General features: G+C 52.0%; 1 long non-coding RNA gene across 1 annotated transcript; it reads right to left on the bottom strand.

The window, feature by feature from the left end:
• Positions 1 to 369: 369 nt before the first annotated feature.
• On the bottom strand, positions 370 to 2,858 carry LOC136567390 (uncharacterized). Its single transcript, XR_010785117.1, has 2 exons — positions 1,410 to 2,858; positions 370 to 804 (listed from the first exon to the last, which is right to left on the bottom strand). It is a non-coding gene; the product is annotated as an uncharacterized lncRNA (long non-coding RNA).
• Between the last annotated feature and the right edge of the window lie 6,838 nt (positions 2,859 to 9,696).

Raw genomic sequence — 9,696 nt, 5'->3', positions numbered from 1 at the left:
GGATTAACCCCTGCTAAGAGTCGGCCCTTTATCTTCTACTGCTGTCTCTGGTGTCTCTTCTGCTGCAAAGGCGACCAGGCCAGGTGCCCTCAGCACCCTCAGGGCACAGAGAGTGTCTGCCCCCAGCCCAGGTGCCCTCAGTACCCTCGGGGCACAGAGAGTGTCTCCCCCCAGCCCAGGTGCCCTCAGTACCCTCGGGGCACAGACAGTGTCTCCCGCTGTTGGCCGTGTCGGGGCTGCCCCCCCGGTGTCTGCCAACTTGGGACCGGCCGAGGGTTACTGAGAGGCTCGCACAAACCTGCTTGGCCGCTGATTGTGGTGGTGGTTGAGGGTCCCCAGGACAAGGGAGGAGATGAGAATCTTGACTCCCCCTTTCAGAAGGCTGAAATATTATTTTATGATCTCTATTATATTAAAAGAAAATGAGATATTAGAACTACACTAAAAGAGCAAGGAGACATCAGAAAGCTGGAAAGGAATGAATAATAAAAACCTGGGACTGCTCACAGCCCCGACACCGCTGGACCATGATTGGTCATCAAGTAGAAACAATGCACAGGAGACCAATCCAAGATGCCCCTGTTGCTAAACCATCTCCAGCCCACACTCCACAGCCAGCAGATTGTTATTGGTTCCATTTCTGTTCTGAGGCTTCTCAGGAGAAAAAACCCAGCAAAAGGATTTTTATCAAACACGTCAGTGCCAGGTGATGGCACAGGCAGCATCAGCTGGCAGAGGTCACTGTGTCATCCCTGCCAGCCCAGGTGTCACAGCAAGGAGGAGAGAGTTCACCCTGTGCTCACACTGCAATACAGAGCAATACAACACAACACACACATTAACACAAGATTATAACCTTTTTCTATTTTCATTACTTGTGGATTTATTGTTACAGGACACCCAAAACAACAAAAGCACACAAAAAACAGCACTCATCTACCATTAACACCCCCTTCAAATGACACACAAACTCACCATCCCTCTGATCACAACGGCTAAATTACACCCCAGCAATCATTGGTCCTCGGGAACATGGTTCCCTGGAGCCTCCAAAAATTCCTCCTGCCTGAAGAAATACCCGGTCCCTGGAGGGTCGGTGCCCAAACTTTGGCGATGAACGTCGCCTCGCAGACCGACCGGGACCCGGGAAAAAAAACCCAGCCGGGGGAAAAAAAAAAAGAAAAAAAAAACAGCCGGGGGGGGTGGGGGGGCTAAACCCGGCTGGGGATTTTTTACTCTAAATTTACAAATGAGTTGAAAAACCTGAAAAGCAAGTCACACACACAAGGTTAAATCCAGTCACAGCATGCGCTCACACACGCAGAGATGAGCAGACGCCGACAGACAGACACGTGCTCTCATACACGCTCACGCACTCCTCCCATTTAAACGTTCCCTGTGGCTCTTACTCAAGACGCTGAAGAACGTGCTTCCACGCTTCTTCTGGCTGCCGCTCCTCGACCTCAAATGGTAGATTCTGGGGAAATCAGTAGCCTCAGGGACCTGTGAGACGACAGGAAGCGGTCAACGAGTGGCTGACAGCTAGGACTTGTCCCCGCTCTGACCGATAAATTTTCTACCCTAAACCCCACTAAAGAGAGATGAACAGTAAAGTTTTTATAACTGTTCTACCTAACTGTGACTACATGCCAGGGCAGGGCAGCTCCGACCATAAGTGGTACAACATGAGTACACACAATAAAAGCAGACGCATACAGTGCAAGTGTGCATGGAGTGTAAGTCCATACAATATAAGCCAGCATAGGTACACACAATGTAAGTACATACAGTGTAAGCCAACATAGGTAAACGCAATGTAAGTACATACAGTATAAGTACATACAGTATAAACCAGCATAGGTACAAACAATGTAAGTACATACAGTATAAGCCAGGACTTGAGATAGCTCTCTGGAAGATTAATTCTTGAGCCCTGTACCCTTTGAGAAGATGGAACCTATAGAACTCCTGCAGTCACGTGAGGAGGGTGTAAGACGCTCCCTCGGGAAGTCCAAGAGAATGGCGTGGAAAAAAAGGCACTACCAAAGCCGGTAGTGAGAAGGAAGACGGATGAGAACATCTTGTCCCTTTGAGACATTCCTGTCTCAAAGAGTAAAAATGTAAAGATGCCGGAATAAGGGATATCCAGAAAGGAACGTGAGTAGAATATGGCCTACGTGGCACGGAATAGTGCCGATAAAGCGTCGAGACGTAACAAGGGCCTATAACATGGAAGACGACAGACACGGACGACATAACACGGACACGGACGACATAACACGGACACGGACGACATAACACAGAGACGAGTGACAACTGCCTGGCACTGTCCCCTTAGGGACCTGAGATTCCTAGTGCAAGGTGAGCCAGAGGCTGATGATGCCAAAGGAAAGGAAGCCCTAGGACGAGAGCACGTGATGATGAAATATAACTCGTTAAAACAAGTTAGTGCCGAAGCAGTTAAGAGGATGCTCGAGAGGGGCGGCGAGCCTAGAGAAGGAAGCGGACTGCTGGGTGACCGTGGCCCTAGCTCCGGACCTGAAGGCGAGCTCCTCGGGGGAAAGATCCGTGACGACGTCGAGTCAAGGGAGGCGGCCAACGCAAAGTTCCCGAGAATGTGGAGATGGGTCGGAACTGCCCTGCCCGGCAAAGGCTCTGGCGAGGCTGAGGGGAAACCCTCTCCCTTTACTTCCAGAGAGCCTGCCCCGCTACAGACCTGTCCCCTAAGCTGACATCTGATTGCCTCCTGTGATAGTAAAGGCTATTCCCCTTCTCCCAGCCACTGGCCCCGACACTTAGCTTTTGGAAGAGGAGCGGACAAAATCCATCCTCGGTCAGACGTGGACGTTGAGATGCTCTCCGTGTGTGCTTCGGTGCTGCCGTTTCCAAGCTTGGGCTACGAGCCTCCTCAGGGTACCTAAGGCAAAACAGAAAACCTGACTATTGCCCTCAAAAACAGTAATCCCCGGGACTCCTCCGCATCTCTGCCCCGGCTCACCTCAAATCTTGATTTGGCTCCGGAGGGTGCCCGGAAGATACCTGCAAAGAGAAGAGGGACACGCTTAGCGTGCTGCTGTGTAACGCTCACCTAGGAGTCAGCCTGCCTAAACTCCGACTCACCTGCCCTCCTCTGTTCCTTGGCGTGCCTAGGGCAGCGACAGCACCTGCAAAGAAACAAAGCGGAAAAGCATGCTGACATACTGTGAAAACACAACCTCCCTAATCTGACAAGGATGCCACACCGATACCTTAAGCTGCACATACCTGGCATAGGCGTGCTCGGCCAGGAGAGATGGCAAGTGGACCACCTAAAATAAAAAAACAAGAGGAGATGCTTAGAGCTGCACCAAAACTGAGACCTCAGCCATAACAACTGCTTCTGTACGCTATTCAATGCTCACCTCGCCCACTCGGCCTTGACTGCTGCTCTCGGCCTTGACTTCCTAAAAAGAGAGACAAAGAAAAATGCTGTAACGGTGACCATTTATGCTTCCTCTGCAGAGAAAAACATTGACTCACCTGCTCAGGGCAATCCCCGCACCCGGGATGGGGGGCTCTGCCCTGGATTTTATCCTTCTGCATCTGAAAGAAAGTCAGGACAAAAGTCAAACTGTTGCAGGGTAACTTAATAGCTCCAGATATCTTGTGTCCAACTACACCCCACATTATAAACTTCAAGTCCCGGGACTTCTCCTATTGCACCAGGCTATGCGGCAGGGCAGAGCAGCTCCGGCACAAATGTGTGCAGACACCCGTGACACAGGACAGGACGTGACAGACAACGGGGACACAACACGGACAGAAATCTCCTGGCAAGGAAAATGGCTGCAAGGACTGAGAGAATGCAAAAGGAGATGACCGAGGGGAGACCGATGGTGAGCTGATGAGGCTCAGAGAAACCTGGAGGAAGAAGATGCTAACCGAATGATTTATTCCAAGAGCTGCAAAGATGGATGCCCGAGAATCCTACGGCCAGAAGCCTCTACCTGCCCTCACCTTCTCACAAGTCCTAGTCCGCCATAATGGATCCTGGCGGGGCACAGCTGCCCATACAGCTCAGAACAAGACCTGAAAAGACAGCTGACCGGATGTTTATAAAGAGACAAGAGAGTCTGATGCCTGTCTGAGCTCCTGATGCGAAAGTTCTATGGCCTGGCTGCCAGGCCGAGGAATGCAGAGATCACAGATGCTAACAATGATGCCAGGGTTTCTGACAGGCCCCTCCAAGGCCTAAGGTAAAGGACATGACATATCCAAACACACATAATACACAAAAGACAAGTGACACGATACACACCGGGACTGCTCTGCCCTGCTCACCTCAGCACTGTGATCAAAAGTCAGGCTTTGCTTTTATGGGGCCTAAGGGTGTGCACTTCATGGACACCCCCATGTCCAAAGGAGACTCAAAAATCCCTCACGGTGGGTCCCTACCCTGCGCCCCGCTTTCATCCCCTCTGTGGGTTGTAGCCCTCTACTTATCTCTCAGACATCTGGGGATGCAGGTCCGTGTCAGGTGCAACAGAAGGAAGCCTCAACATCTGGGAAGTTCCTGCTGGCACTGTTGTTCAACAACTCCCTGTTGTTTTTCAGTCAGCTACATGAAAGAAATCCAAATATCAGTGCATGATCTCTGCAGCACACTGGCCAAAACCCAACAATTCTGCCACTCACCGTTCTGCTAAGAATGCCCGGCTCCTGGGGCCGCACCCTTCGGCCGCGCTCCAAGGCTGATGCCATTGTCACGGGGTAAGCCTGGGTTAAAAGGAGACGAGGTCATGTGGCATTGCTGAAACCTGAGCGGACCCTCGCTCCTCCTCCCTGCTTCCCCTACTCACTGCAACTCCTTGGCAGGTGCCCAAGGCCACCCAGATGGCACCTTTAAATAGAAGAGTTCAGGGTTTCATCACCCGGTCCTGTAACGCGTCCACAGGGCTCGCACGTGCAGGGAACCCGGTGCATCGGCCGGCTGGTGACGGGGGCTCGGCAGGCTCCGAGTGGATTGCCTAAAGCACAAAAAAGAGAATGGAAGCTTAGAGCTGCACCAGAAAACTGAGACTGGAGCAATAACAGCTACTTCTCTCCACTGCTCACCTTGACTGCTGGTATCCAGATTTACTTCCTAAAAAGAAAGACAAAGAAAAGAGCTGTAACAGAGTCACCACATACACTTCTGCTGCAGAGACAAATGGTGCCTCACCTGCTTGGGGGAAACCCCTCACCCAGGATGGGGCCTTCTGGCACACATTTAATCCATCTGAATCTGAAAAAAATGTCAGGACAAGAGTCAAGCTGTTGCAGGATAACTTAAGAACTCCAGATATCTTGTGCCCATCTACAAATCCCACCTAGAGTCCAACTACACCCCACATTACAAACTTCAAGTCCCCGGGACTTCTCCTATTGCACCAGGCTATGCGGCAGGGCAGAGCAGCTCCGGCACAAATGTGTGTGCACACACCCGTGACACAGGACAGACGGGACGTGACAGACAACAGGGACACAACACGGACAGAAATCTCCTGGCAAGGAAAATGGCTGCGAGGACTGAGAGAATGCAAAAGGAGATGACAGAGGAGAGACCGATGGTGAGCTGATGAGGCTCAGAGAAACCTGGAGGAAGAAGATGCTAACCGAATGATTTATTCCAAGAACTGCAAAGATGGATGCCCGAGAATCCTACGGCCAGAAGCCTCTACCTGCCCTCACCTTCTCACAAGTCCTAGTCCGCCATAATGGATCCTGGCGGGGCACAGCTGCCCATACAGCTCAGAACAAGACCTGAAAAGACATCCGACCGGATGCTTCTAAAGAGACAAGAGAGTCTGATGCCTGTCTGAGCTCCTGATGCGAAAGTTCTATGGCCTGGCTGCCAGGCCGAGGAATGCAGAGATCACAGATGCTAACAATGATGCCAGGGTTTCTGACAGGCCCCACAACGACCTAAGGTAAAAGACATGACATATCCAAACACACATAATACACAAAAGACAAGTGACATGATACACGCCGGGACTGCTCTGCCCTGCGCACCTCAGCACTGTGATCCAAAGCCAGGCTTTGCTTTTATGGGGCCTAAGGGGCTACTTCATGGACACCTCCCCATCTCCAAAGGGGACTCAAAAACCCCTCCCAGTAATTCCCAAACCAGCACGCTGCTTTCATCCCCTCTGTGGGTCGTGGCCCTCTACTTATCTCTCGCACAGCTGGGGATGCCGGTCTCGGCTGCAAAGAAAGGCCACCTCGTCAGCCGGGAAGGTCCTGCTGGCACCAGGCTGATGTCTCTCAGACAGATGTATTAAAGAAAACCAAACATCAGTGCCCGATCTTGGCAGCCCATCGGCCAAAACCCCACAAGTCTGCGACTCACCATGCTCCTAAGAATGCTCAGCTGCTCGGGTCGCACGCTTCAGGCACGCTCGGAGACCGAGGCCGTCGTCACAGGGGGTGCCTGGGCTAAGAGGAGATGAGGTGATTTGGCATGGCTGAAACCTGAGGGGACCCTCGCTCCTCCTCCCTACTTCCCCAACTCACCGCAACTCCTTGGCAGGTGCCCAAGGCCACCTGGATGGCACCTTTAAATAGAAGAGTTCAGGGCTTCATCACCAGGTCCTGTAACGCGTCCACAGGGCTCGCATGTGCAGGGAACCCGGTGCATCGGCCGGCTGGTGACGGGGGCTCGGCAGGCTCCGAGTGGATTGCCTAAAGCACAAAAAAGAGAATGGAAGCTTAGAGCTGCACCAGAAAACTGAGACTGGAGCAATAACAGCTACTTCTCTCCACTGCTCACCTTGACTGCTGGTATCTAGATTTACTTCCTAAAAAGAAAGACAAAGAACAGAGCTGTAACAGAGTCACCACATACACTTCTGCTGCAGAGACAAATGGTGCCTCACCTGCTCGGGGGAAACCACTCACCCGGGATGGGGGCCTCTGGCACACATTTAATCCATCTGAATCTGAAAAAAATGTCAGGACAAGAGTCAAGCTGTTGCAGGATAACTTAAGAGCTCCAGATATCTTGTGTCCATCTACAAATCCCATCTACAGTCCAACTACACCCCACATTACAAACTTCAAGTCCCCGGGACTTCTCCTATTGCACCAGGCTATGCGGCAGGGCAGAGCAGCTCCGGCACAAATGTGTGTGCAGACACCCGTGACACAGGACAGACGGGACGTGACAGACAACAGGGACACAACACGGACAGAAATCTCTGGGCAAGAAGGATGACTGCAAGGACTGAGAAGATGCCAAATGAGATGACTGAGGAGAGACTGATGGTGAGCTGATGAGGCTCAGAGAAACCTGGAGGAAGAAGATGCTAACCGAATGATTTATTCCAAGAACTGCAAAGATGGATGCCCGAGAATCCTACGGCCAGAAGCCTCTACCTGCCCTCACCTTCTCACAAGTCCTAGTCCGCCATAATGGATCCTGGCGGGGCATAGCTGTCCATACAGCTCAGAACAAGACCTGAAAAGACATCCGACCGGATGCTTCTAAAGAGACAAGAGAGTCTGATGCCTGTCTGAGCTCCTGATGCGAAAGTTCTATGGCCTGGCTGCCAGGCCGAGGAATGCAGAGATCACAGATGCTAACAATGATGCCAGGGTTTCTGACAGGCCCCACAACGACCTAAGGTAAAAGACATGACATATCCAAACACACATAATACACAAAAGACAAGTGACATGATACACGCCGGGACTGCTCTGCCCTGCGCACCTCAGCACTGTGATCCAAAGCCAGGCTTTGCTTTTATGGGGCCTAAGGGGCTGCTTCATGGACACCCCCCCATCTCCAAAGGGGACTCAAAAACCCCTCCCAGTAATTCCCAAACCAGCACGCTGCTTTCATCCCCTCTGTGGGTCGTGGCCCTCTACTTATCTCTCGCACAGCTGGGGATGCCGGTCTCGGCTGCAAAGAAAGGCCACCTCGTCAGCCGGGAAGGTCCTGCTGGCACCAGGCTGATGTCTCTCAGACAGATGTATTAAAGAAAACCAAACATCAGTGCCCGATCTTGGCAGCCCATCGGCCAAAACCCCACAAGTCTGCGACTCACCGTGCTCCTAAGAATGCTCAGCTGCTCGGGTCGCACGCTTCAGGCACGCTCGGAGACCGAGGCCGTCGTCACAGGGGGTGCCTGGGTTAAGAGGAGATGAGGTGATTTGGCATGGCTGAAACCTGAGGGGACCCTCGCTCCTCCTCCCTACTTCCCCGACTCACCGCAGCTCCTCGGCGGTTCCTGACCCGGAACTCAGGGCTGGCGAGAGCGGCAAACCCGGTCCATCGGCTGCTGGGGATGGGAGCTTGGCATGCTCCGAGCGGATGGCCTAAGGCACAAAAAAGAGAATGGAGACTGAGACGTGCCCCAGGAATTGAGAGCTCAGCAACAAGAAATGCTACTGATCACCTTGCTCTCCTGAACTTGATTTCTGGGATCCAGGTATACTTCCTAAAAATAAAGACAAAAAAAAAAAGCTGTAACAGGGCCACACTTGACACTCCCCCTGCAGAAACAAATGGTGACTGACCTGCTTGTGGGAACCCCCTCACCCAGGATGGGGGGCTCTGCCACGGGTGCAATGCATCTGCACCTGAAAGAAAGTCAGAACATATGTCAAACACCTGCAGGATAACTCAAAACCTGCAAACACCTTAGGTCAATCTAGGAATGGCATCCAGAGTCCAACTACACCCCACATTACAAATTTCAACTTCCCGGGACTTCTCCTATTACACCAGGCTACGCGGCAGGGCAGAGCAGCTCCGGCACAAATATGTGCACACACCCGTGACACAGGACAGACGGGACGTGACAGACAACAGGGACACAACACGGACAGAAATCTCTGGGCAAGAAGGATGACTGCAAGGAGCACAAGGACAGAAAATTAGATGACTGAGGTAAGATGGATGGCGAGCTGACGAGACTCAGAGAAGCCTGGAGGAAGAAGATGCTAAACTGAATGATTTAGTCCAAGAGCTGCAAAGATGGATGCCCGAGAATCCTACGGCCAGAAGCCTCTACCTGCCCTCACCTTCTCACAAGTCCTAGTCCGCCATAATGGATCCTGGCGGGGCACAGCTGCCCATACAGCTCAGAACAAGACCTGAAAAGACAGCTGACCGGATGTTTATAAAGAGACAAGAGAGTCTGATGCCTGTCTGAGCTCCTGAGGCAAAAGTTCTATGGCCTGGCTGCCAGGACGAGGAATGCAGAGATCACAGATGCTAACAACGATGCCAGGGTTTCTGACAGGCCCCACAACAACCTAAGGTAAAAGACATGACATATCCAAACACACATAATACACAAAAGACAAGTGACACGATACACACTGGGACTGCTCTGCCCTGCTCACCTCAGCACTGTGATCAAAAGTCAGGCTTTGCTTTTATGGGGCCTAAGGGGCTGCTTCATGGACACCCCCATCTGCAAAGGAGACTCAAAAATCCCTCCCGGTGGGTCCCTACCCTGCTCCCTGCTTTCATCCCCTCTGTGGGTTGTAGCCCTCTACTTATCTCTCAGACATCTGGGGATGCAGGTCCGTGTCATTTGCAAAAGAAGGCAGCCTCAACATCTAGGAAGTTCCTGCTGGCACTGTTGTTCAACAACTCCCTCTTGTTTCTCAGTCAGCTATGCGAAAGAAATCCAAATATCAATGCATGATCTCTGCAGCACACTGGCC

The sequence above is a fragment of the Molothrus aeneus genome, chromosome 28 (assembly GCF_037042795.1).
Source record: "Molothrus aeneus isolate 106 chromosome 28, BPBGC_Maene_1.0, whole genome shotgun sequence".
NCBI classification, from domain to species: domain Eukaryota; kingdom Metazoa; phylum Chordata; class Aves; order Passeriformes; family Icteridae; genus Molothrus; species Molothrus aeneus.
Note: the sequence above shows the minus strand (reverse complement) of the source record. Positions and strands in the feature narration are given on the sequence as shown.